Raw genomic sequence first — 27,192 nt, forward strand, 5'->3', positions numbered from 1 at the left:
TTTTTTGCGTCAGTCTTCATGTAAAAGGAAAAGATAGTACAACTTTTCAAAAGCTGCACTGTGGGTGACAGAACAGGAAAGCAGGTCAAAATAGGCAAACAATTAGTAAGAGAACACTTTTCTACTTTACATGAGTTCAATTTATATCCCAGGGATCTTTCAGAGCTCCTGTAGCATGAGGGGACTGGAAAAGAACTCACATCGCACTCATGTTAGAAGCATCAAGGCTCTTCCAGTTTGAAAGGATTAACCAGTGACATCACCATTGCCTGGGTGATTCAAAGTTGTGTGTTCCTTTCATGTACCTGTTAATGTGCCTACCAAATTGGTACTTATTTATCTACTAGCATTTACATGCTTTCGAAATGCTAGGTGGGCAGGAGCTGGATCAAATGACGGGAATTCACCCTGTCACTTTGTCTGCACTTTGTTTATATACTCTTCATAGAATTAGGTTTTGGTTCATTGGAGAATTTGAAGGGAAGCATGAATCAAATAAATTTATCAGAACTGCTTTAAGCATCTATTGTCTGTCTGTCTGTCTGTCTGTCTGTCTGTCTGTCTGTCTGCTTGCCTGCCTCCATCCATCCATCCATCCATCCATCCATCCATCCATCCATCTACTATATCTCTGGAAATTCCATCAAGCAAGCTGCAGCATGACATAGGACCTGGTCCTCAAAGCAGATTGGCAATTTCTGAACAATAGCAATAGCACTTAGCAATAGCATTTAGACTTATATACAGCTTTACAGTGTTTTACAGCCCTCTCTAAGTGATTTACACTATTAGCATATTGCCCCCAACAATCTGGGTCCTCATTTTACCGACCTCGGAAGGATGGGTGGTTGAGTCAACCTTGAATCGGTGAGACTTGAACTGCTGAATTGCTGGCAGCTGGCAGTCAGCAGAAGTAGCCTGCAGTAGTGCATTGCAACAATTGCCCCACCACGGTTCTACAATCATAGTTCCATCCATAAAGAAAAAAATGTGTTGAAAAATGCGAAAGTAGAAGGTTGTTTCAATAGTAGATGCGGGAGAGTTGCATTACTACTTAGAGTTTGAAACTAGCTTAATTTTTTTTCATGTGGTGAACATTTTATGATCTCTGTTACCTTCTTATGCTTGCCTGAAATTTTGCAGTCTACAATGCTGCAGTATTGTATTTTGCAGGGTCATTCTATTTCAGCAGAGGTAACATAAGTTGCTATCCATAGTTTTGTTGGTAAATAAGAATGACCAAGAAAATAGCATACTGTATAAACAAGTTGACTAATGAGCATGGGCATTATATCCTTCATTGAACATATTTTGGTGTGCAAGTTGCAGGATATTTGTTTACTTGCTTTCTTTGAGTTTGATACCCATTCATTTTAATTAACAGCTTAGTAAGAAAGCTTTGCATAAAAAAGAGCTTTTTTTCCCACTCTTGTTAGTTGATCCTGCTAAAGTTTCTAATTCTCACAGGTTCATTTCCAGGTCACTTAACTCCTTATTTACATGCCACTTCCATTGGATTAAAGCAGCAACAAAAACTATATATAACAGTTCAATCAAAAGTTTGCTATTCCCTTTTTTTTGCATGTAATTTTTATTAAGAACTGTAATAATAAAATGTAATACAATAATACAAACTAAACTTAAAAGTAGAAAAGAAAAGAAAAGCACTAAAAATGCAAGGAAAAGGAAAAGACAGAAAAAAATAGAAAAATAGAAGAAAGTGAAAAGTAAGAATAAAGAAATGATTTCTACCTTCATAACAACAAATATAAATAAATTTAATAACTCTCCAAACTCTATTATAAACTTTCATTTGTCTCTTAATCCGATCAGCCTTGGAAGCCATATTAGGCCAGAAGCTTCAATGCTGCCATCTCCTCGTGTGTGGGAAAGTAGGAGGGGGGATTTAAGAGAGGAGAATTAGTAGACATAATAGCATTCTTCCTATCAGGCAAAGTCAGGGCATTCCAGCATCTGGAGGTGGAATGGATGTTGATTGGAGCATGTGACCGACTGGGGAGAAATGGGATGGTTTTGGGAGCTTTGAATTACTGAAGGAAAGCCTGGGCTTTTCAGATTCGGGATTTCCCAGATGTGCCAGTTTGCCTATTATAGTAAAGAGGACTTTGGAAAATGCTTGCTTCTGCGTCTTTACTTGGAGAGGGGTTTTTTTCTGGAACGCTGACATTATCCCGAATCTCTCCCTAAGCCTAACAGCACCCCGTAAGGGGGCTGTCAGGGGTACTGAGCCCCAGCCTCTACCTAAACCATGGGTGATGCAAAGACTCAGTGAAGATGGAGGAGAAAGGAGAAATTGGAGGAAGGCTCGCCAGGGGCCCAAATGCTCAAGAAATTGCCGATCCCTTGCTTTCTCTTGCTGAAGAAATGGGACGAGCCATGGAGGCTGCCGAGACGTCAGATTCTTGGAAGAGTTGTCACTCTGACCCAGCTCCAGGAGGGGAAAAGAAGTCACCCCGTGAGGATGGAAGTGGGGACTTTCACCCCCCCCCAACCCCTGGAGGTGAGTTGGAGGCTAGCGAAACCAACGTTCACCATCCCTGATCCAGGACATGGAGGGGGGATTAGTAGACGCAGAACCCCCCCTTACTCATCCAGAGGCCAAACAAGAGGATTAGCGCAGCATTCCAATCCTGCAGCAGTGGGGCATCAGGCTCAGACGGCATACGAAATGCAAAACCCCCCTTTCGGGGCCCCTTGCCAGCCTGCCTTCTCATTACCTCCTGCTGAGAATATACAGTCCGGATGGGGTTTCTGTCCTGACCAGGGATGGATCCAGAGCCAGTGGTATCCCGCGCAGTCTATTTCAAGCTTCCAGGGATGCCCCTGGCCCCCCTCCTATGGTTCAACGATCCTGGAACCACAGGGGAAGCTAATCCAGTAGCCGGCTGGAGTGCCCTTCCCTCCAATGCAGTAAGCAGCTCAGCAACCAGCCCTCCTCTCCCAACCACCCCGCTTCAGAGCAACTTTTGATGGGACGCCAGCCAAGCTAGCTTATTTCCTCAGCAGGGTCTGGGCTCACGTTGATCAGTATGGTGACCAATATGAATCAGAACGGGACTTGGTGTTGGCAATCTCAGATGGGATGAATGAGGGGGAGGCCTCTGAATGGATAGCCCAGCTGCACGATGAGGGCACTGTTGAACTGTATGATATTGATGGCTTTATCACACTGCTACGGTCCTGCTTCGACGACCCAGACCACATAAATGAAAATGAAGCCACACTAAAAGTCATGAAGCAAGGTAATCGACCAATGAAGGACTTTGTATGAGACTTTAGGCGAGTCGCAGGGAATCTGGGCCATTGGCCTGACCGCATATTGCTGCACTACTTCAAGGAAGCCATCGACCCAGAAGTCAAAAAAGCCTGTGGGATCCGGGGAGTGCCTGAGCGTCTCCACAAGTGGTATACCATGTCCATTGCTCTAGACAGAGTAGTTCACCCCCCCAGCCAAACCCCAGCACAGCAGCCACCTCATAGGTTGTTAGCTAAAAAGCCCATTTCAAAACCTGCAAATCTCACCCTACCTCCACCGGGGTGTGTGTGTGATTAAGTGCTATCGCTGTGGACAAATAGGGCATCGAGCTTCTCAGTGCCTGGCCCCTGCCCCAGTTCCACAACAACGGCCACAGCTGCACGAGGGAGGAGGGCTCCAAAGAAAGCCCCAGACACCGGCCGATTTGCCAAACAAGCCGTGGAGATTCCCCTCCCCACTGAAGAGAGGGGGAACCCTCCGGCTACAGGAGCACCTCCTGACAAGCCCAGTGGGGATGAAGACCTGATGGTGACTGCACCCATCACCCCTTTCTCAATTAAAGTAAAACTAGTCCTGCCAGAAACAGGGAAAGAAACAGAACTCCCAGCAGTAATAGATACCGGCTGCACCAGATGTCTAGTTGGCCTTAAGATTGTAGAACAACTGGGCATCAAAACAACACCCTTAAAACAACCGATTAAATTTTACCAGGTGGATGGCACGCTAATTGGGGGAGTCCCTTCCACTCGTATTACTGAACTGATTAGATTGGAAATGGGGAAACATCATGAACTTATACGATTTATAGTAACCCCAAAGATGTCAGAATCTAGCTGGCTTGGCTAGACAAATGGGCCCCCAGCATCACATGGGAAGATGAGATACCGAAAAATCAGGATAGGGGTTGGTCCAACACCACCTGCCCCTCCCCCCAAACACCAATCTACCCAAAATGACCAGCAGCCAGAAACAGCAACAGCTTGTTCAGACGGGCCACCAGGCAAACACCAAATCCCTAAGGTGTATGCAGACTTATCCGAAGCTTTCAGTGAGGAGGAATGTAACCTCCTCCCCCCTCACTGGCCCACAGACTGCGCCATCGAATTACAACCGGGGGCTAAATTGCCAAAGCCTAGAATGTACTCCATGCTGAGATGACTGAAGGGAGGAAGTACATTGACACCAACCTAGCCAGAGGCTGCGAAATCCACCATGGCCGCTCCAATATTATTTAAAGAAAAGAAAGATGGCACCTTAAGATTGTGTATCGATTTTCGATCCGTGAACGCTATTTGCATACAAAATACCTACCCCCTCCCACTGATGAAAGACTTACTGAACCACCTATCGAAAGGGAAAAAAATTTTTTTTTTGAAAAAAGTTTTATTTTAGATTAAAATAAAAATAAATAAATAAAACAACAACATAAAAATATCATCCTTACAAACAATTATAGACAGCATCTCAATTGGTTAAAATCATTTTGTGCTTACAATTTTCCAGATCTCATCATATAACAATTATTCTTTACTCAAACTGAAGATAAATAAACATTTCATATATGCTATCTTATCTCCATACCTTTTTGTCAAACCATTGATAAAATATCTCCCATATCAAATAGTATTGTTTATCTTCCTGTTCTCTTATTTCAAATGTCAATCTGCTCATTTCAGCACAGTCCAACATTTTCATAATAATTTCTTCATCAGTAATTATCTTCTCTTCTTTCCAGTTTTTGGCAAATACAATTCTGGCCGCTGTTAAAATGTTCACAATTAAGTATTGTAATTCTTTATTAAATGTCTCTGGTAAAATTTCTAATAAAAATATTTCTGGTTTAAAGTCAATATGTCTCTTTGTCATTTTTTCTAACCACGTATGTATTTTAGTCCAAAATCTCCTTGCTTCCACGCATATCCACCACATATGGTAGTACGATCCTGGAGTTTGATGACACTTCCAACATTTCTCCGATTTATTCTTAAACATTCTGGCTATCCTCGTCGGGGGTAAATGCCACCTGTAAAACATCTTATACAAATTCTCTTTATATGCTGTCGACCTTGTCATTTTATAATCATGTAACCACAATTTTTGCCATTTCTCTAAATCAATACTATAACCAAAATTTTTCCCCTATGCTATCATTGATTCTTTGACTTGTTCTTCTTCCAATTTTACTTCAAGTAAATATCCATATAACTTTTTAATTACATGGTCATCCGAACCCATTAATATCTTGTCTAAACCAGTCGAAACACTATAAATACCTTCTTGTTTAAAGTCTTCTCGATATCTGGAAAGTATTTGCATGTATGAAAACCAACCTATCTTAATTCCCTGATCTTCTAAGTTTTGTTTCGATTTAAGTTCATCCTTTTCATCCAATAATTCATTATATCTAACAATTTGCTCCCCTCTAAATACCACTGGATAAGAAAAAGCTTCAATTGTAGATACCCAGACTGGAATCTTCAAATAATGGTATTTTTTGATCTTCTCCCATGTCAAAAACAAAGCTTCACGTATCTGATGTCTTCTAAAATACCCCTGAATTTTAGTTCCTTTATACCATAAGAAAGCATGCCATCCCATCAGCAAATCATGTCCCTCCAAATTTAATAATCTAGTGTTTTTCAATGTTACCCATTCTTTAATCCACATTAAACAAACCGCTTGATAGTATAATTCAAAATTCGGTAATCCAAAACCACCCCTCATTTTAGCATCTTGTAACAGTTTGAGTTTTATCCTTGCCTTCTTTCCCTGCCAAACATATTTCAAAACCATTTTATTTAAGTCTGCAAAAAATTCCTTACCCAGCTTTACAGGATTTGTCTGAAAAAGATACAAGATCCTAGGTAAAATATTCATCTTAATAGTTGCAATTCTCCCAATCAAAGATAGCTGCAAGTTTCCCCATTTCACCAAATCCTGTCCTATCTGTTGCTTGAGCTTATTATAATTATTTTCTTTAAGAGAACTACATCTTGCTGTTAATTGCGCAGGTTTCCATGCATTCCATCAGCCGAGGTTGCAAGGTAGGGGCGGGGGGGGTAGCGGTTATCATTAACGAAGGTCTGAGACCGAGGGGGGCCACTGTTCCTCAGACAGCCGGCTGTGAATCCCTCCTTGTGAAATGGGGTCACGGGGTTCAGATGGGTTTGCTGATCACGTACCTGGCTCCCTGCCATGTGGCAGCAGCCCTGCCCGAGCTACTCAGCGTCATTGCCGCGGTGGCGGTTGAGACCCCTAGGCTTATGGTCATGGGGGATTTCAACTTGCTGTCCGTCGGTGGGGCATCTGAGGTGGCTCAGGAGTTCATGGCTTCCATGACAGCCATGGACCTGACCCAGTTAATTCATGGCCCTACCCACACAGGGGGAAACACGCTGGATCTGGTTTTTGTCTCTGGACAGTGGTTGAGTGATCTTGAGATAGGGGATATAGTCACCGAGCCCTTGTCATGGTCTGATCACTCTCTCCTTCGTCTCGACCTTCGAACCACTACACCCCGCCGCAGGGAGGCAGAGCCGGTAAGATGGTTCCGCCCCAGGCGCCTGATGGAACCTGACAGGTTCCAGATGGAGCTTGGGCCATTCCCTGAGGCTCTGGCACACGCCTCGACTGGAGACCTAGTGGCCGCCTGGGATAGGGCGGCCGCTGGAGCTGTGGACCGGGTCGTGCCTTTGCGGCCTCTGACCCGGCGCCGATCTCATTTAGCTCCTTGATTTACTGAGGAGCTGAGGGAGTTGAAGCGCCGGAAAAGACGCCTAGAGAGCAGTTGGAGGGCCAGTCTTTCTGAATCTGACTGGACACTGGTAAGATCTCATATTAGGAATTACCTAGTGGCGATAAAAGCAGCGAAATGTAGCTATTTTGCTGCTCTTATTGCGTCATCAGATAATCGCCCGGCCGCCCTGTTTAGGGTGACCCGCTCCCTGCTCCACCAGGAAGTGCGGGAGGACCCCTTGGAGGGTAGAGCCGAGGATTTTGTTCAATATCTGTATGACAAAATCACTCAGATTCGGGAAGATCTGGACTCCGACTGGGTAGTCTCAGGGGGAGGGACTGGGGCAGGTCTTGAGAATGTTATCTGGGATGAGTTTGATCCTGTGACCCCTGAGGACATGGACAGGATTCTGGGTAGACTGAACGCGACCACTTGTTTATTGGACCCGTGTCCCTCCTGGTTAGTGCTGGCTTCTCGGGAGGTGACACGAGGCTGGTTCCAGGGGATTATAAATGCTTCGTTGGGTGAGGGTGTCTTTCCTGCCTCCTTGAAAGAGGTGGTAGTGAGGCCTCTCCTCAAGAAGCCTTCCCTGGACCCGGCAATGTTGGTAAATTATCGTCCGGTCTCCAACCTTCGTTTTGTGGCGAAGGTTGTTGAGAGTGTGGTTGCGCAATAGCTCCCCCAGCACCTGGATGAAACGACGTATCTGGATCCATTCCAGTCGGGCTTCAGGCCCGGGTACAGCATGGAAATGGCATTGTTCACGTTGGTTGATGATCTCTGGAGGGCTCGGGACAGGGGGTGCTCCTCTGTCCTGGTCCTGTTAGATCTCTCAGCGGCTTTTGATACCATCGACCATGGTATCATGCTGCACCGGTTGGAAGAGTTAGGGGTGGGAGGCACTGTGTTGTGGTGGTTCTCCTCCTTTCTCTCTGACCGGTCGCAGTCTGTGTTGACAAGGGGACAGAGGTCGACCCCGAGGCCCCTCATATGTGGGGTGCCACAAGGGTCAGTCCTCTCGCCTCTCCTGTTCAACATTTATGTGAAGCCGCTGGGCGAGATCATCCATGGTTTCGGGGTGGAGTACCATCAGTACGCTGACGACACCCAGCTGTACATCTCCACCCCGGATCACCCCAACGATGCCCTTGAAGTGCCTGGAGGCCGTACGGATCTGGATGGGGAGGGACAGGCTCAGGCTCAACCCATCCAAGACCGAGTGGCTGTGGTTTCCGACGTCCCAATATAGTCAGCTGACGCCATCACTGACTATTGGGGGCGAATCATTGGCCCCCATGGAGAGGGCTCGTAACTTGGGCGTCCTCCTGGATTCACGGCTGTCTTTAGAAGAGCACTTGACGGCCGTGACCGGGAGGATTTTTCATCAGGTTCACCTGATTCGCCAGTTGCGTCCCTTTCTGGATCGGGACTCGTTACGCACGGTCACTCATGCCCTCGTCACCTCCCGCCTGGACTATTGTAATGCTCTCTGCATGGGGCTCCCCTTGAGGAGCACCCGGAGGCTCCAACTTGGCGCAGAGTGCGGCCGCGCGGGTGGTAATGGGAGCGACATGGCGCTCCCATGTAACACCTCTCCTGCGCGAGCTGCACTGGCTCCCGGTGGTCTTCCGGGTGCGCTTCAAGGTTTTGGTTACCACCTTTAAAGCGCTCCATGGCTTAGGACCTGGTTATGTACGGGACCACCTACTACCACCAATAGCCTCCCACCGGCCAGTACGCTCTCATAGAGAGGGACTCCTCTGGGTGCCATCAGCCAAACAGTGTCGACTGGCGGCCCCTAGGGGGAGAGCCTTCTCTGTGGGGGCACCTACCATCTGGAATGAGCTCCTCCCGGAGATACGGAGGATCCTGGATCTGCGCACCTTCCGCTGCACTGTGAAGACCTTTTTATTCCATCAGGCGGGCTTGGCTTAATCTCTTCCCTTTTTTAAATATGTAAATTTTAATCTGTTTTTAAATTATTGGGGTGTTTTAATTTGTCTGGGCCAAAATGATTTAATTTGATTTTATCTGGTTTTTAAATTTTTGGTATCTATGTATTTTATTGTTGGCTGTTCACCGCCCTGAGTCCTTCGGGAGTAGGGCGGTATACAAATCAAATAAAAAAAAATTGAATCCTCAAGTATTTTACCTTATTTGTGACCTACATCTCCCTCAGTTCTTCTTTTAATATGTTTTTTTAAACATATTTTTGGTCATTATCTTTGTCTTCTCTTTATTAATTTTCAAACCAGCAACCTCCCCAAATTCACCTATTTTTTCTATCAATTTATTTATTGATGTTAATGGTTCTTCAATAATAAAAACCAGGTCATCAGCAAAAGCTTGTAATTTATATTCTTCCTTTCTAATTTTCATTCCTTTTATCTCTTTTTCTTCTCTAACATTTCTATTCAACACTTTCAACATCAATATAAATAGCAATGGGGATAAGGGACCTCCTTGTCGAGTACCTTTTTCTATTTCAATAGCATCAGTCAATTCTCCATTAATCATTACCTTTGCTGTCTGTTTTGTATATATAGCTTCAATTGCCTGAATAAATTTCCTTCCAAAGCCCATCTCTTTCATTTGTAACATCATAAATCGCCAATTCACATTGTCAAATGCTTTTTGTGTGTCTAAAAATACCAAGGCCATTTGTTTTTCAGGGTGCACTTCATAATATTCTAGGGTATTCAAAATTATTCTTATATTGTCTCTAATTTGTCTTTTTGGAAGAAATCCATTTTGATCTGGATGTATAAAGTTATTCAAGTATCTCTTAAGTCTTGCTGCCAGTATTGAAGCAAAGATTTTATAATCCGAATTTAGCAGGGATATAGGCCTATAATTTTTAACTTTCTGTGGGTCTGTGTCTTCTTTATGAATCAGTGTGATATAAGCCTCAGTCCATGATTGGGGTATTTTATTTATCATTACTTCATTCATAACGTCCAAAAGTGGGAGACATAAGGATTCTTGTAATGTCTTATAATATTCAACAGGCAAACTGTCTGGTCCTGGTGTCTTTCCATTTTTTTGTTTCTTAATTGCTTCTGTTAGTTCCATCACTGTTATATGCCCATCTAGCATTTCTTCAATGTCCTTGGGGATCAAAGGTAGTTTTGCGTTCTGTAGGTATTTTTTAACTTTCCCCTCTTCAACCTGCTCTCTTTTATAAAGTTGCCTATAATATTCTTGTATTATTTTTCCCATCTCTTTGTTTCCAAATTTACTTTGTCCTTGGTCATCAATCAGTTGCATTATTTTTTTTGATTCCCTTTCTTTTTTCAATTTATATGCTAGCTACCTTCCTGGTTTATTTGCATTTTCAAAATAATTCTGTTTAGCACTTCTTATTTTTTGGGCTAGCTCTTCCTTCTCCAGTAAATCCATTTTATGTTTTAACATATCCATTTTCATTTTTACATCTTTCTTATGTGGATCTTTCTGGATCCACATAATCTCTTATATTCATTCTTTAATATTGTAAAAGTCTGTCTTTTTTTACATTCCCTTTTTTTATATAATCTATTATTATACCTCTAGTGTAGGCCTTCATTGTATCCCAACGGTTTTGTATCAATGTATCTTCCTTTTTATTCTCCTTAAAGAAAAACTCCAGCTCTCTTTGCATTTTCTGTACAAATTCTTTTTCTTTTAAAATTGTATTATTCAAAGTCCATCTAGCTTTCCTTTTTTGACCTTTCCAAGTTACTATCACTGGATTATGGTCAGTCCATAAGTTAGTGTCTATTTCCACCTGTTCAATTTTCGGAATCAAGTCCATTGTTGTCCATATCATATCTAACCTGGACCAAGATGAGTGCCCGTTTGAGTAGAAAGTGTATTGTTTATTCTTCCCATTTCTAACTCTCCATATATCTTTCAAATTTATTTCCTCTATCATTTTAAAGAAAGAATTTGGCAGTGTTTTTCTATTATGCTTTCCTGTTTTTGTTGTTTTATAGTCCAATTTTTCATCTGCTATTCCATTAAAATCTCCCATCATGCATATATTATCATAGTCCATTTCGATTATTTTCATATGTAAATTTTGATAGAAATCACTCTGATTATTATTTGGCACATATATTGCAACTAGCAGTATCTTCATATTATTATCAATTATCTCCACTATCAAAACTCTACCCTCTGAATCTGCATATATTTGTTCTGCTTTTATTGAATTTTTAATATATAGAACAACGTCTCTCTTTTTATGTTGTGATAATGATGAAATTTTTTTTCCAAGTTTAGTTTGTGCCAATAATTGTTTGTGTTGCTTTTTAATGTGAACTTCTTGCAAACAAATTATATCAAAATTTAGCTTCTCTAATTTATGAAAACCTTTCTTCTTTTCACAGCCGAATTAAGTCCATTTATATTTATTGAAATTAATTTTGTTTTATCCATATTCATATTTTATATGTAGGTTTTATTGCTCTAGTTGATCTTACTTCCCGTTGTTCTTTGAATTCCATAGTCCCGCCAACAGCGCCCTCCATTGATTCAATCATTACCATTTCCTCTTCTGTAGGTTTTGTCAACATCAGTGTAGCTTGTGTTTCTGATTCATTGTCACTTCCTTTTCCTTTAAAAAATCTTCATAAAAAGCTCTCGCTTTATCAATTGTATCTAGCCTGTATCTTTGAAGCTGCCATGTTAAGACCAATCCTTCTGGTATCAGCCATCTAAAATTAACACCCTTTTGAATTAGTATCTTGGTCAAAAATTTATACTCTTTTCTCACATCTCTCACTTTCCTTGGTATTTGTTTCAAGACTACCACTTCCTTCTCCTTGAATTTCAATGGTTTTTCTCTCGCCACTTGAAGAATTTGTGCTTTAATCGATTTCTTAGTAAATCATATATGGACTTCTCTTGGTAATTTATTGCGCATAGCATATCTAGTGTGAACTCAATAAATCTCATCCACAACATGGACGTCATCCATGGACATCCACTATGTCACCTCCTCTCTAGGTATCTCCAAAGCATTAGCAAGCATAGAAATCATGACATTTGCAAGATTTTCTCCTTTTTCTTCCTCCACATTTTGAAATCTAAGATAGAATTCTGCTTTATCCATTTCAAGTTCCACTACTGCACTTCTTTTGCTTTCCACCTCTCTCAGTCTATTGTCAAAATCTTTCATTTTTTCCCCCTTTTGGTCATCCTCCTTCTCAAGCTCTTGTAGTCTTCCTTCAAATTTTAACATTGCCTGTTGGATGCTAACCACTTTTTCATCTGTCTTTATTAATTGTTGTTCCAGCCGTTGGACATTCTCGTCTGTTTTAAGTAATTGTTGTTCCATCCTCTGAACTGTGCTCAAAATTGCTTGTAGCGACGCTTCTTTCTCTTTCTCTTTCTCTTGTTGTATCATAGTCTGGATCAGACGTTGTCCTCCAGATGGAGATGCAGAAGATGTGGTTGCAGCTCCCACTGTTACTGTTTTTTTACTCATTTTATTATAATCCATTGGTGTAAGGACCAAGAGAGAAAATTAAAAATTAAAAAACAAAAAAGGGGAACAAAAAGGGAAAAAGAAAAAGGAGAGGCAAAAAAGCGAAAAATCAAATACGGAAAAAGAAAAAGAAAAAAACCCCCAGCTCTTCAGGTTCTTCCAAACCCTAATCCAACTAAGATTCCATTAAAAAAGAAAAAAAGAAGAAAAAAGAGAGAGAGAGAGAAAAAAAAATTCATATATAAACAAAATATCAAGGAGAGAGAAAAAAAACCGATGAATTATAAAAATATAGAGGTCCAAAATCAAAAATCCAGAATAGGGAACAATATGGGGGGAGAAAAAAATCATAAGAGATAGAAAAAAAAAAGAAAAGAAAAAAAAAGAAAAGAAAAAAAAAAGAAAAAGAAAAGAGCTTCAGGCATTTGAATGCCTAAATCCAATTCAATTCAATCCTTAAAAAGCCTCAAAATTAAAAAAGGTCTTTCCTTATATTTATCCGGAAAACGTACAGAGAATTCTCTCGCATACAAGCCTCAGAAAGAGAGAATAACAGTAGCTGCCCAAAAGAGTGATGATAATAGAGAGGAAAATTCCCCTTCACACTTTTCCAAGGCTCCTACTTCAAAGTCACCAAGAACACCTGAATCAACAATGCAGATAGATACTGTCTCAGATGTTCTCTTCACTTATGCTAAACAAGCTGGAGCTCAGAGCCACTTTGTTATTATTTTGGCTACAATATATCTATATATAGCCGCAGCGAGATGGACGGGCGATTTTGGGGCTCCAGAATCGCCATCGATAGCCCCGCTGCCAGACGGTCCAGTTAGGACCCCCCAGTCTGGTTTTGACTGTGGCAGTGGAGGGCACCTCCTGTTGATCTCAGGGACATCGCAAAGTCCCTGATTGATCCAGGAAAGCCCTTTTTCCGGCAGCGGGGAAGCAGCTATTGCGGCTGCCAAGGCTGGGGCAGCTTCGGAGGAAGAAAGAGGAATGACAGCTATCCGATCTGGTGAGAGAGCTTTATTTTGACTGACAAGTTCACCTTAAGAGATGAATGAGTGGATGATTAACTAAAGGAAGTTGATCGTGAAGAGCTGGAAGACTTTTCCTTAGATCTCTGATGTTGCACAATGACTTGGGGAGATCTAAGGAAATCTGTGCAAAAGAAGCAAAAGAAGCAGCAATGGAGATGACAGGGCAGAGCGTGTGTGTGTGTGTGTGTGTGTGTGTTTATCCCTTAGCAAGGACTTGGAGGCAGCCTCTCTGAGGGAAAGAGGAGGCGGCGAAGCCCTGGCTGTCCCCCGGGAGAGGACCGCAGAAGGGGGACACACACACACGCGTCTCTTAAAGTTGATTGTGAAGAGCTGGAAGACTTTTCCTTAGATCTCTGATGCTCCAACAATGACTTGGGGGAGGAAACGGCGCCTGGTTCCACTTCCGGGACAGGAGAGGCGAGGAGCAGCAGCTGCTGCAATGTTGGAGGCTCTTGGAAATGTTGGGGGGGGGGGGAGGGCGAGAGGGAAATGAATCTCTTCTTGGTCTTGGAGGAGAAGTTTGTCAAAATTCCACCCCTTTTTTACGTGCATCCACGTTAAGGGGGCTTTGTCCCTCTCTTTCCCCTTTAGTTGCTTCCCCACTCTTCGTCCGACTCGTAATCAGAGACCGAAGCCCTGATCGGAGGAATTTGTGGTTTGACGAGGCGATTAAAAGAAAGGCTGTTTTCCTAGACATGAAGGGTCTCCCCCCCCCCCCCCCGTTTTCCAGTTTGGGCTGCTAGGCAGGTAGGCTTTTATTTTGTCAGCCCAAGGGTCAGGGGAAGGTACATAGGAAATCGCTCTGTCTCTGCAGCATCGGTCATGTGACTGAGTGGGTGTGGCCAACTTGATGTCACTCACAGCAAGGGGTTCCGCCCCTTGCTGGGAGTGACTTTGAGTTGGCCACACCCACTCAGTCACATGATCACCAAGCCATGCCCACCAAATAAGCCACGCCCACAGAACCGGTAGTAAAAAAAATTTGAACCCACCCCTGTTGCAAAGATACTACTTTCTTATTAATTTACACTCTCTTTGCAGGGTACTTCTCTCTATTTACTTTTGTTAATTTTCTTGGCAAGAAATGAGCTACATTTACATTTCAGACACATAGACAAATAAATACAGAAAATACATAGATGCATATACTATAGATGTATTTGAGGTCCAATAGAATTTTTCAAAAAAGAAAGGTAGGATATAAGCATAATGAATGAATGAATGAATAAATGTAATTAGTTTTCTTTTGCAGCAAGCAAAGGTTTTAATTAAAATAATCTTTTTTAAGACATAAAAAAATTGAGCGGAACTTTAAGAACATTAAGAAAGGTATCTTTTGACATTCCAGTGTCTACATCTAGTGGAACCCACTCTTTTCTGTTTCATCTTATCTTATCTTTCTCTGTCTCTCTCCCTCTCCCACTCTTTCATCCAAAAAACAAACTGAGTTTATTATTTAACTAGGATTTTGGATTAGAAATTTAAGTAGATTATTTTAATAAATATTTTGAGAATATACTGTAAAACTATGTGGATAAGATCAAAGTCCTATCTAATCCAACTTGTTGTTCCTCTACTGGCTGACAAGATGCCTATATGGAAATCCTGCAAATGGGAGAAGTTAATTGAAGAAATTTAAATTCCAGGTAATGCATTTTCCCACCTACCATCAATTTACTACCATCTTCAGTTCTTTTAGTTTAGATTAGAAATAACAAATTTGCATGCCATAGCTGATATAGGTTATCATAATATTTAGTAATTATTTAGCTGTAGGCACAATATTACAGTTTGTTAGTCTAGCTTTTGTTAAAACTCTTTATTTCATAATTTAGTGGAAAGAAAATAAAGAACAGATGGTAATACTTCGCAACAGTGCTTTCTGGAATCATGGGTTGTTGAATCTAGTAGTGTTATACAAAACACTTGGCTTTTTTGCAAAAACCCTATTTTTATCCATGTGCAAATTTTAATTCAGCTTGCATAAAACTTAATCAAGCAGTAGCACAAAGAGAAATGGAAGAGAATTCTGTCAAGGGATGACAATTTTCATCCAAATGCTTTCCAATAGGAAAACACAGAAAAGAACTTCCAGATTCTACCTAGAACACTTGCCAGTTTAAAAATACTTTTTTGGCGTTTTTACATAAACTTCTGTGGAAAACATGTTAAAGTTTAGACTATATATCCTTTAATTACCACCACCATCACCCCGGTATAAATTACACAACTCTTGTAAAATCATGAATGGAGAACCTTTTCAATCCAAAAGCATATAGGCTATTCGAAAGAAGGGTTTATAAAAAGATGTCTCTAAGCATTTCACATACACAGGAATCTCTTTTCCTACTTCCCAATGCCAAAGGACACGGTGTTGTTTCTTCTTCTTCTTTGTCAGCAATAAACCAGATGTTTTGACTCCTACTAATACGCTTGTCAATTTTCTTTGACTATTATGAATGGTATCACAAAATTATCTATCTGCTTTGTGTGTTTTATTTAGAAGGAGCTTACATATCTCCTGTTCCTTTAAGGCCGTGATGCTGAACCTATGGCACGCGCGCCAGAGGTGGCATGCAGAGCTCTCTGTGTGGGCCCACGCACCGTTGCCAACTGGTCTTCACAGGTGCTGGAGCGCCTGAAAACGGCCCAAAAAATGGCCAAACACCAGGCTGTTTTCCAGGCCGTTTCCAGGCTGTTTTCCAGGCCATTTTTTGGGCCGTTTTCTGGGCCATTTTTCAGGCTGTTTTTGGGCTGTTTTCAGTCCATTTCTGGCCTGAAAAATACCCCCCAAACACCCTGAAAACAGCCCCCAAAATGGACAAAAATGGACAAAAAATGGACATGTGTGGGCCGGCCAGCTTGTCTTCAGGTTTCTGGCACTCTGGCATGCATTTATGCACATGCGTTCCGGTTTGGGCACTCAGTGCCAAAAAGGTTCACCATCACTGCTTTAAGGAGTTGATATTCTAAAAACTGAATACCAGGTTTAATGTCTTTGTTGTGATCGTCTTAGCTTCAGATTTGATCTCATATTTTGTTACAGTTATCAGCACAGTATGTTGATAAAGTACAATGGAATTTATATACAGTCAGTCATTTTGTTTGCTCCATAGTATATCTGGAGAACAATAATTAGGCAAAGGCATAATTCCATGTTAATTAATACTGGATAATTGTTATCCTTCTCATCTTATTCTATGTGACTGATTTTGCTGAGCTTTTTCCTTTTATGGTTATTTTTGAAAGTTTTGTATATTTTTTTAAAAAATTCCAGGATAGCATAAGCAGATTTCAAGTAGCTCGCTTTGGATTCTGCCCTTCCAAGAGGTTTCCCCAGTTTTAGTGAACATGAAACCCCCCGCTCCAAGATTTTTTAGAATCTTACTTTTTCTCCCCCCCCCACCAATTATCTAGGTCTTACAGTGGGCAGAAATAAAACTAAAGATGTAAATTTCCATTATATGGAAGGAAGGATTCAATTTAAATTTAAACTTGGAGATAGTGATTCTTCTGATCTACTTTTCAAGTATCACTGTATTCAGCAAAGCAAAAATGAGTTTGGGGTTAGGAATGGTAGTAGTAGTACAGCTATTTCTAATTTCCAGGCACAGATATTTCTCCAAATTAAATGTCTACTTTCCATCCTCCTTGCCATAACACTACGTCCAAATTAGAGACTATCTAAATGGGTTACTTGCAGATGCATTTCAATAAATATTGTTAACTCTAAGGTGAGATCAAATGCATTTCCTAACCAGAGACTTTGATAGACAAAGAAATAAGATTTCTTTATATTGCATAATCAGTTGGCATAAGAACGGAAATTTGAACATATGAGAAATATCGCCATATCTGTTATCATTCAAAGGCCAAGAACTGTCCCTTGTTTCCACTTGCACCTAACCATAGTTCAAGCGTGCCCTTTATTCTGCCCATCTGCCATGCCCATATGATGCTGCTTTATCTCAACCTTAACCCATGAATAAAGTAGGGCTTTTCCCTTTAAGACAGCAATAATGTGTGGCAATTGCAAGGGTGTACAAAAGCTAATATGCTTTGCTGACTATAGTGCCACACTCCTATTTCGGCACTCGGTGCCGAAAAGGTTCGCCAACACTGCTATATGTTCTTTGGCTGGCAGTCAGCAGTTGCAAGATAAGTAGCAATAATCAACTATATACAAAGTGAAAACATGCAAGTGCTTAGTCATTTATAATTTGAAGTCTTTGCAATTCTTCTGGCAATGAACGAGACTGAGAGCCAAGCAAAACAAAGTGGTCATAGGACAACCCAAATGTCCAGTGCACAGATTGCAAGACACAAAACAAGGACACAGCAGAAATTGCAAAGGAACCTAAGAATGACTAGGGAATTTTTTTATATGGCTAGGCTATCTATCCCCCAGATATTGGCAAATTAAAATATTAGGTAAGCACAATGAAAAAGTATGGAAAACTCTTGATAATTTTGAAGGCAGCAGAAGTTTTTGGAAATGGGGAAAAATATTTATAAACTTTCAAAGCTTGGTCTGGAGCTCTTGAGTTGGAATGCAGATAGCTTAATGGCAAATTGTAAGAAACTAGAATATTTAGTGGATGATTTGGAGCTGTTGATTTGATGTGTTCAAAAGACTTAAATTCTTGTTGATATACGGCAAATCGTATCATTCAGTTGGTAACTGAAATTCAGAAAACTTTGCATTGTTAAGATTTAAAGGTAACTATAGGTAAGCTGTCCTATTTATTATGGGGTATTAAAAATATTTTAATAGAAGTCTTGCTTGGTTTATAAATTAATCCAACTAGATTTGGAGGGAAAATATTATGGTGGTTTCAAGATTTCTTAATTAGGACATCATTGCTAGTTTGAGAGAACCATAAAATAAGTGAACCATAACCAGCAGTCAATGGAATCCCCCTGGGAATGTCCATTCTTTTAATATGAGGCTAAATGATTAGCTTTCAGTTCTTTCATAGATATAGAAGTCAGTCTATATATGCAGATAATTGTCCTCTATGGGCTGCTGAACACCCAGATACAGGCAGTTACATAGATGACCCTACACAAAAGGTGCCAGGTGACCTTCCTTGCCAGCATTGGTCAACTCTGAACAGGATCTGTACCCAATATGGTGTCTGCCAGGACTTATTGCTTAAGTGGGGTCTTGTCTCTACCCCTCAGTGTGACTATGGTGCTCCTCGACAAAATATCCACCACATTGTGTCTGAATGACCTGGAAGCATATGTTTGATTAATAGATAAAAGTCTCATGTGAAACTGTCCTTCCTATCTCAAGTAATACTTTGGGGCCTGATAAGGAAATATTTAATAGGCCTGTGATAGAATATCAAGGACTTTTAAAAATGGTAAAATATTTGAAGTGTCAGTGAAAATACTGATTTTGGTGTCAGTCATTCTTAATCAACTCAACCTAATTCATGTTGTTGTTTTGAGAGAAAAATGAAAAGACATATCTATATAAACCTAACTAAGTTCATGTAGAAAGACACAATATATGTTTAATAAATCAGAGTTTAGTCTGAATCAGTTAGACTGGACATTAGAGTCAATTTGGTCTGCTGGTTAAGGTGCCAAGCTGGAAACCAGGAAACTGTGGGTTCTAATCTCACTTTAGGCATGGAAGCTGTCTGGGTGGCCATTTATATCCTGTCAGCACAACCTACCTCACAGGATTGTTTTTGTGGGGAAAATAGGAGGGAGTGTTACGTTTGCTGCTATACGTTATTTATAAAAAATAATAAAGGCAAGATAAAACAAATAGAATAAATATGAAATCTTTGTTATAAAAAAGGATTTTTTAAACATATAACTCTCCAAATGGAAATTATTGTTAAAATCATTCTAGAACAAAGTAAATGTATTTTTAAAAGATGCTAACTTATGGTATTTATATTTTTCTTTAAAATACTGAAGTGTCCTAGAAGTAATTCAAATATTATATGCACTAATGAGAAAAATCTACTTGAGAAGAAAAATAAAATCCTTATTTAAAAACAAATTGATGGCTCATATTCCTGGGTTATGTTTTTTTTTTACTTTATATACATTGATATTTTCATAGTTTTGGAGCTAATCTTTTAAAGACAAGGGTTTTTAAAGTTACTGAATGCAAAAAGATATGGATCTATGTGAACATATCCATTATCAATATCACTACTAGTATAAGGTGACCAGATTTTAACATTGGTAAAGAGGGACATTGTGGGCGTGGCTTATTTTGTGGGCGTGGCTAGCTGGTCATGTGACTGGGTGGGCGTGGCTAGCTGGTCATGTGACCGGGTGGCCATGGCTATGTGTATAGGGTAAGGTGAACAGATTTTAACATCGGTAAGAAGGACACCATTGTGGGTGTGCTTATTGTGTGGGCGTGGCTTGGAGGCCATGTGACTGGGTGGGCGTGGCTAGCTGGTCATGTGACCGGGTGGCCATGGCTATGTGTATAGGGTAAGGTGAACAGATTTTAACATTGGTAAGAAGGACACCATTGTGGGCGTGCTTATTGTGTGGGCGTGGCTTGGAGGCCATGTGACTGGGTGGGCGTGGCTAGCTGGTCATGTGACCGGGTGGCCATGGCTATGTGTATAGAGACTACTCAGAGGGCTGAAAAGTCATTTCTGACAGGTCCTCACACTTTTGACTGGTCCTCACACTTATGACCATCCTCACATTTATGCCCGTGCAGCATTCTTAACAACCATGTCACTCATTTCACAACTGCTTCTCTTCACCATGGTGACAAGATAGGGCAAAAACGTAAAATGTGAGGACAGTCGTAAGTTCGAGGACTGGTCAAAAGTGCGAGGACCAGTCAAAAATAACTTTTTCAGCCCTCCGAGTAGTCCATATGCACAAAAGGACTAACCAGAGGGCTGAAAAAAGTCATTTCTGACAGGTCCTCGCACTTTTGACTGGTCCTCACACTTATGACCATCCTCACATTTATGCCCGTGCAGCATTCTTAACAACCATGTCACTCATTTCACAACTGCTTCTCTTCACCATGATGACAAGATAGGGCAAAAATGTAAAATGTGAGGACAGTCGTAAGTTCGAGGACTGGTCAAAAGTGTGAGGACCAGTCAAAAATAACTTTTTCAGCCCTCTGAGTAGTCCATATGCATAAAAGGATACAGTAATAGAGAGGGATGAAAGAAGGGAAGGGAAATTAGAGTAGGAGTGACGATAAGAGAGGGAGGAAGAGAGGAGGAGAAGGAGAAAGGAAGAGGAAATAGGGAGGAGAAGAAGAGGGTGGGGGGAAGAGAAAGTAAGAAGGAAAGAAAAGAAAGGTGGTAGGTTTGAGGAGAAAGATTGCTGTACAATAAAAAAGATGAAAGGGAAGAAAGCCAACCCCAAACAAATATAAAGATATTAAGATAAAGAATGAATTGTTAAACTTTAAAGAATAAAAGAGAACAAATATGAATAAATAGCAATAATTAGAAACACACATACAAACATACAATGTATTTTCTTTGAACAGAATATTTGGCCGGTTCACAAATTTAAACAGTGTTTAGTCATTTCAATTTAATTTACAATTTCTATATTTCCTTTTTGCCATATTTATTCCTCATCTATTTTTTTAAAAAAACAATATTACCCTTCATCCTCATCTCTAATCTTAATCAAATTCAATTTTTCCCTTCTATTCTATATTATACCCCTTCCCATTGTCATCTATTTTTATATCCATCCTCACATTGGTTAATTATGTAATATGAGTTGTTTAATACAAATTCAACATTTTAATATAAATCAGTTATATAACTATCTTTTTTGTATATTAATCAATATGAACATGAATATTCCAATTATTTCCATGCAATCCAATTTCTTACAAATCAATTAATTATACTTACCAATAATAATAAACCAAGTAATTTCCCCCATATATTCCTCCAAACCACAACTTAACCATTTCTGCTTTCAACACAGTATACAATTAATAGTATCTCAATTATTACAATTCCCTAGTTAAAAAGAGCTTTTTTTTCTTTTGTGTTTTAAAATCTTGAACTCTCCTCTTTTGCCCTAAATAATTTCCCATTGTTTGCACCTACCTTTTTTTGGTGAGGAAAAGGAAAATAAATCTGCTGCCTAATTTTCCAACGTTGCAAGCAAACAGCAAAGCCAACAGCCTGTTTTACTTTCAGTTTCGTTTTGAGCTTGGTTTGCACAAAGAGAAAAAAAAAAACTGCTGAGCAATTTAGCAAGAGCAGAGCCCTGCACAAATCAGCTGAGAGGGGGAAGCCGAGCTAATCAACGTAGGGTGGCCCTTTGAAGCCCCGCGGCAAGAGTTTAAACAGGTTTTTTCCCTCTAGCCATCAGCGGGGACTCAGGAGGCAGCCGGGACTCAGGAGGCAGAATGAAAAATCGGGACTTTTTTAAAACGCCGCGGGACGCGAGACAAATTGCTCAAAAGCGGGACTGTCCCGCCAAAAGCGGGACGTCTGGTCACCTTATACTAGTAGATCATGTAGATCCACAACTGAAATTAGAAGAACAATTAACGATTATTAACAATTATAGATAAAGGTCTCCTTATGTTTCCTTATGAACAAAAATAATTCAATCAAGAAAATTGTACAAGATTAAATTATAATGACCACAAATTATATCCATGGTTAACCTGAAAATAAACATGTTTTTCTTTTTACAAGTTTGTTTACACTAATTTAGCTACCACAAAACGTGACTGCAATAGATAATGTCAGTCAATAATGGCACAAACTTGAATAAATCAAATACTCTGATTTTTTAAATAATAAACCAAAACATGTTCACAAATGCACTCATCATTCAAAAGAACAAAGGAAATGAAGATATCAAAAGGAGAACATTTAGTAGTCAAATTGTCCAATAAAAATTTGAAAATAACTATTAAATTTCAGGTACTAAGATGCAGATCTTCCCTGTGCAGAATAAATATAAATCTGATATTTGATCTGATCAGAGAATCAATCCACAAGGAAAAGAAAATGCCAAAGAGATGTTCCAGACACAATATAAGAAGGCATTCGTCTGCTACAGATTTTTTTAAAAAACTTGCTTTTAAAGATAATAAAGAGATTAAGGTGGAATTGAACTGGTTATTTCAGAATATAACACAATATTGTAATTTTATGAATATGAAGGTCTTTCCCTGGTACAGAGATATAAAGATGGGAAGCTTAAGTCCAACACAAGGATTCCTAGCTGTCTGAATTATTTTTGGGATTTCTGTTTCTGGGGGATTCTGGGTTGCTGGGTTAATGAACAGAACTCCAATTTTTTCCTAGCCTTGTATCCCACTTCTCCTTCCGACTCTTCAACTTCTGTATTCTGAGTTTTCTCTTGATTTAAAGAAGAATTCATACTTCACTCTACCTATGGGACAAATAGCCCCCCCTCCGTGTGTGTGTGTGTGTGTGTGTGTGTGTGTGTGTGTGAGAGAGAGAGAGAGAGAGAGAGAGAGATTCTGTGATTCTTTGTGCCTATCTAGCAAGGACATTTACCACCTGCGAATATCAGCTTGCAGCCTGGCATTTACAACATCTTCATTTTGATGTACAATCCCTATGTAACGATATATTGGAAGATAAGGCTAGGTTTATTGATACCTTCAATAAACAAGTAAATAAACACACATCCAAACTCCCCTTCACACACACTTTTTAGAGGGTTAGTCATTCTTGGCTGGAGTTATGTTGTTGAACTATTATTTTAGTTTTCAAAATAAAAACTACTGGCAAATCAGCAGGGTAGCTATTACATTAGGGTCCTGAAAGCAGCCTAGTGTGGGAATATAGAGATTGGGAGGGCCATTTGAGCGAGTGACAACACTGCCAGAGGGTCTGTCTTTTGTACCAGATTAAGACAAAAGTGGAATACTTGGTATCACTATAACTAATATGAATTGTATGTTATACCAGAATACTTGTGTTAAGACATGGAATGAAATTAAGAACATATTAAGAAGGACAAATTACTATCTTTGAGGAGAATGTCTGTGATAAAGACAAGTATTTTGCCAAGGATCATATTTTTGTTTCAAACAATGCCTATTTTGACAATTGATGTACCATTTAAACAATGGCAGAAAGTTATGTTTGCATGGCAAGGGAATAAAAGAAGAGTTAAATATAAAATACTTCAGGATACAAGGAAATGAAGAGGGTTTTACTTTAAAGAAACAATAAGTAAAGAAAAATGATTAACTTACCAGAGATATTAGAGCAGGAGCATGGAAAATATGTTGCAGACAATTCCAACTGGTGAAGTCAAAGAAAAGAGCCTTCTCTGCTGCTGCCCCTGCCCTGTGGAACACTCCCCCCTCCCCAGAGGTGAGATGGGCCACCAGTCTCCTGGCCTGCCAGAAAGGCATAAAAACATGGCTCTGTCGTCTTGCTTGGGGCATCCATAGGAGCACGCAGTTGTGGAGCTGGTTAGTGCCCTGAAAGCCATCCCTCTGCCTTGTAATTAATTTTTAACATTGATTGCCTCTTTTAAATTTTATATACTGTTTTTATGTTTTTACTATTTTTTTGCACACTGCCCAGAGTCCCTCTGTGAGGGAGAGGGGCATTTCCTAAATATTATAACAAATTAACTAAATAAAATCAACAGAGCAATTGGGTACAGAGGGATTTAGTTTCCAATGGTAGACAAACAACCCATGACTCATTGGGTCATTCTTCTTTCCACATATAGGTTTACACCATTTTCCCTTATGAACCTCAGTAGAGACCAAGCGAAGCCTCTTCCTCCTCTTCCTCCTCCTCCTCACACACAGAACTGCCTGCCAGTTTCTGGGGGGAGAGGAACAAAGACAGTGGTGGGCCATAAATAAAAGTGCACTCCACTCACCACTCCAGCATATCCCCAAGGGATCTCTCCTTCCAGAGAGGAAGAGGGCTCATCCTGTCTCACTAGCAGGCATCCTAGTTGCTCACTCATCTTTCCTCTTTCCACCTACAACATAGACTTGCACTGTTGGACAGTTTCCACTCTCCTTCACATTATTTTTGGGCTGAACTAGACAGATATGCAGAACAATTTTTTCAGCAACTGTCAGACAAAGTCCATTTGCAGTTGGATGCTGGCCTTAATCCTGTGAAAATAACCTGGAAAGGACGAACAAGAAGATCCAGATGGACTTTAAATAATACAATATTAAAAGCCCTTCTGGATAATCTTTGATGTGGGCGGGATAGGGGTTCTATCAAGCTCAACCCTTCCAAGACCGAGTGGCTGTGGCTACCGGCATCCCGGTATAGTCAGCTGGCTCCATTGCTGACTATTGGGGGTGAGATCCTGGCCCCCACAGAGAGGGCTCACAACTTGGGTGTTCTCCTGGATGCATGGCTGTCTTTGGAAGATCATATGACGGCCGTGGCCAGGGGAGCTTTCTATCGGGTTCGCCTGATGCACCAGTTGTGTCTCTTTCTGGACCGGGATGCCTTGTGCACGGTCACTCATGCCCTCGTAACGTCCCGTCTGGACTACTGCAATGCTCTCTACATGGGGCTCCCCTTGAAGAGCATTTGGAGGCTCCAACTGGTCCAGAATGCGGCCACGCGGGTGGTTATGGGTGCGACTCGGCGCACCCACATAACACCCCTCCTGCGTGAGCTGTACTGGCTCCTGGTGGTCTTCTGGGTGCGATTCAAGGTGTTGGTTACCACCTTTAAAGCGCTCCATGGCTTAGGACCGGGATATCTACGAGACCGCCTTCTGCCATCAACAACCTCCGACCGGCCAATACGCTCCCACAGAGAGGGACTCCTCAGGGTGCCGTTGGCCAAACAATGCCAACTGGCGACACCCAGGGGGAGAGCCTTCTCTGTGGGGGCACCAGCCCTCTGGAATGAGTTGCCCCTAGAGCTCCGTCTTAGCCCTAACCTGCGTACTTTTTCGCTGTGCACTTAAGACCCTCCTATTCCTGCAAGCCGGACTGGCCTAATACGATTTTTTATTATGTGTGTATGTATGTTTTAACTTGCAGGCCAATTTTATATATTGATTTTAATTGGTTTTAAATTTTATAAATCTATGTATTTTAATATGGCTGTACACCGCCCTTAGTCCTTCGGGAGAAGGGCGGTATAGAAATCGAATAAACTCTTAAACTCTTAAACTCTTCTGCATCTATCATTGCCCCACAGGACCTCTTAGTGACTTTTGATACCATCAACCATGGTATCAACTCAGAGGATTGGGGATGAGTGACATGGTGTTGTGCTGGGTTTTGGGACTTGACAGTTGTAAGACTGCTGTCTTTAGTGCTGGATGTATTGTGTTGCCCCAAACAAATCTGATGCACAACTTGGATTCACAACTCCTGTTCAAAGTGCAGGTGGCTGTCATGGCTAGGAAGAATTTAGCACAATTTGTATTTTGCACCAATTGCACCCATTCCTAGATTGGAGCACTCTGCTCACTCATGCTCTTAATCACCTACGTATTGGATTACACTGTACATGCCCTTGAAGAATATTTGGAAACCTCAGCTGGTACAAAATGGAGCAGCCTGGGCAGTTTATGAGTGCTACATTGGTTACCAGTCTGTTTCCAAGTCTAATTTAAGATGCTGGTTTGACTTTATTTTTTTTATTTTTTTTTAAATATTTTGAAAAACCTTTATTAACACTTAAAATCCAAAAATACAAGTTAAAATACCTCTACAACAAAAATACATCCATAATAATTATACAATTCAAAGTCTTTCTGACAGTACTTAATTCTTAACTTTCTTCATCTATTCCCACATGTTCCTACTTAATCGACATATTTAATCACATTTTATATCTTATTTTGTTCTATACATTCCTTATTTTTCATTTCTATCCATTGATACCAATTATCCCAAGTTAAGTAATATTCTAAGTCTTCCTTATTGTTTAATTCTAAAGTAAGTTTGTCCATTTCTGCACATTTGAAAATTTTCCGGATTATTGCACAGTCTGTTGGAATAGTGGACATTTTCCAAGCTTGCGCAAGTACGATTCTAGCTGCTGTAGTTATATGAATAATTAAATATTTTATCCTTTTAGGATAATTTTCTTTAATAATCACCAGAAGAAACAGTTCAGGTTTAAATTCTATTTTATAGTGTGTAATTTCTTTTAGCCATTTTTGTATTTTAATCCAGAATTTTTTAACTTCTGGACAAAGCCACCATACATGGAAGGAAGTGCCTTGTACTTGATTGCATTTCCAGCAATTAGGTTTTAAGTTGGAGTACATTTTTGCGAGTCTTGTTCGGGCTAAGTGCCACCGATAGAACATTTTATACTGGTTCTCTTTATATGCAACGGATTTTGTTAATGTATAGTTTTTCTCCCATATTTTTTCCCATTCTTCTAACTCAATGTTGTGCCCAATATTTTTTGCCCATGCTATCATTGGTCCCTTTACAATTTCTTCTTCTAAGTCAAAATTTAATAAATAATTATATATTTTAGATAATAATTTCTCTTCTAGGCCTGTCAATAATTTATCTAATTGTGTAAATTTCAGTTCAAATCCAAATTCCTCTAAATCTTTTCTGTATCTAGATTGCAATTGAAGATACAGCCACCAATCTATGGTTATTCCCTGTTCCTTTAATTCTTGGTTAGTTTTTAATCTTCCTCCATTGTCCAAAATTTCATTGTATTTTACCATT

Source organism: Pituophis catenifer, unplaced genomic scaffold, assembly GCF_029215685.1.
Source record: "Pituophis catenifer annectens isolate HBS135680 unplaced genomic scaffold, rPitCat1.0.hap2 SCAF_1, whole genome shotgun sequence".
NCBI lineage: Eukaryota > Metazoa > Chordata > Lepidosauria > Squamata > Colubridae > Pituophis > Pituophis catenifer.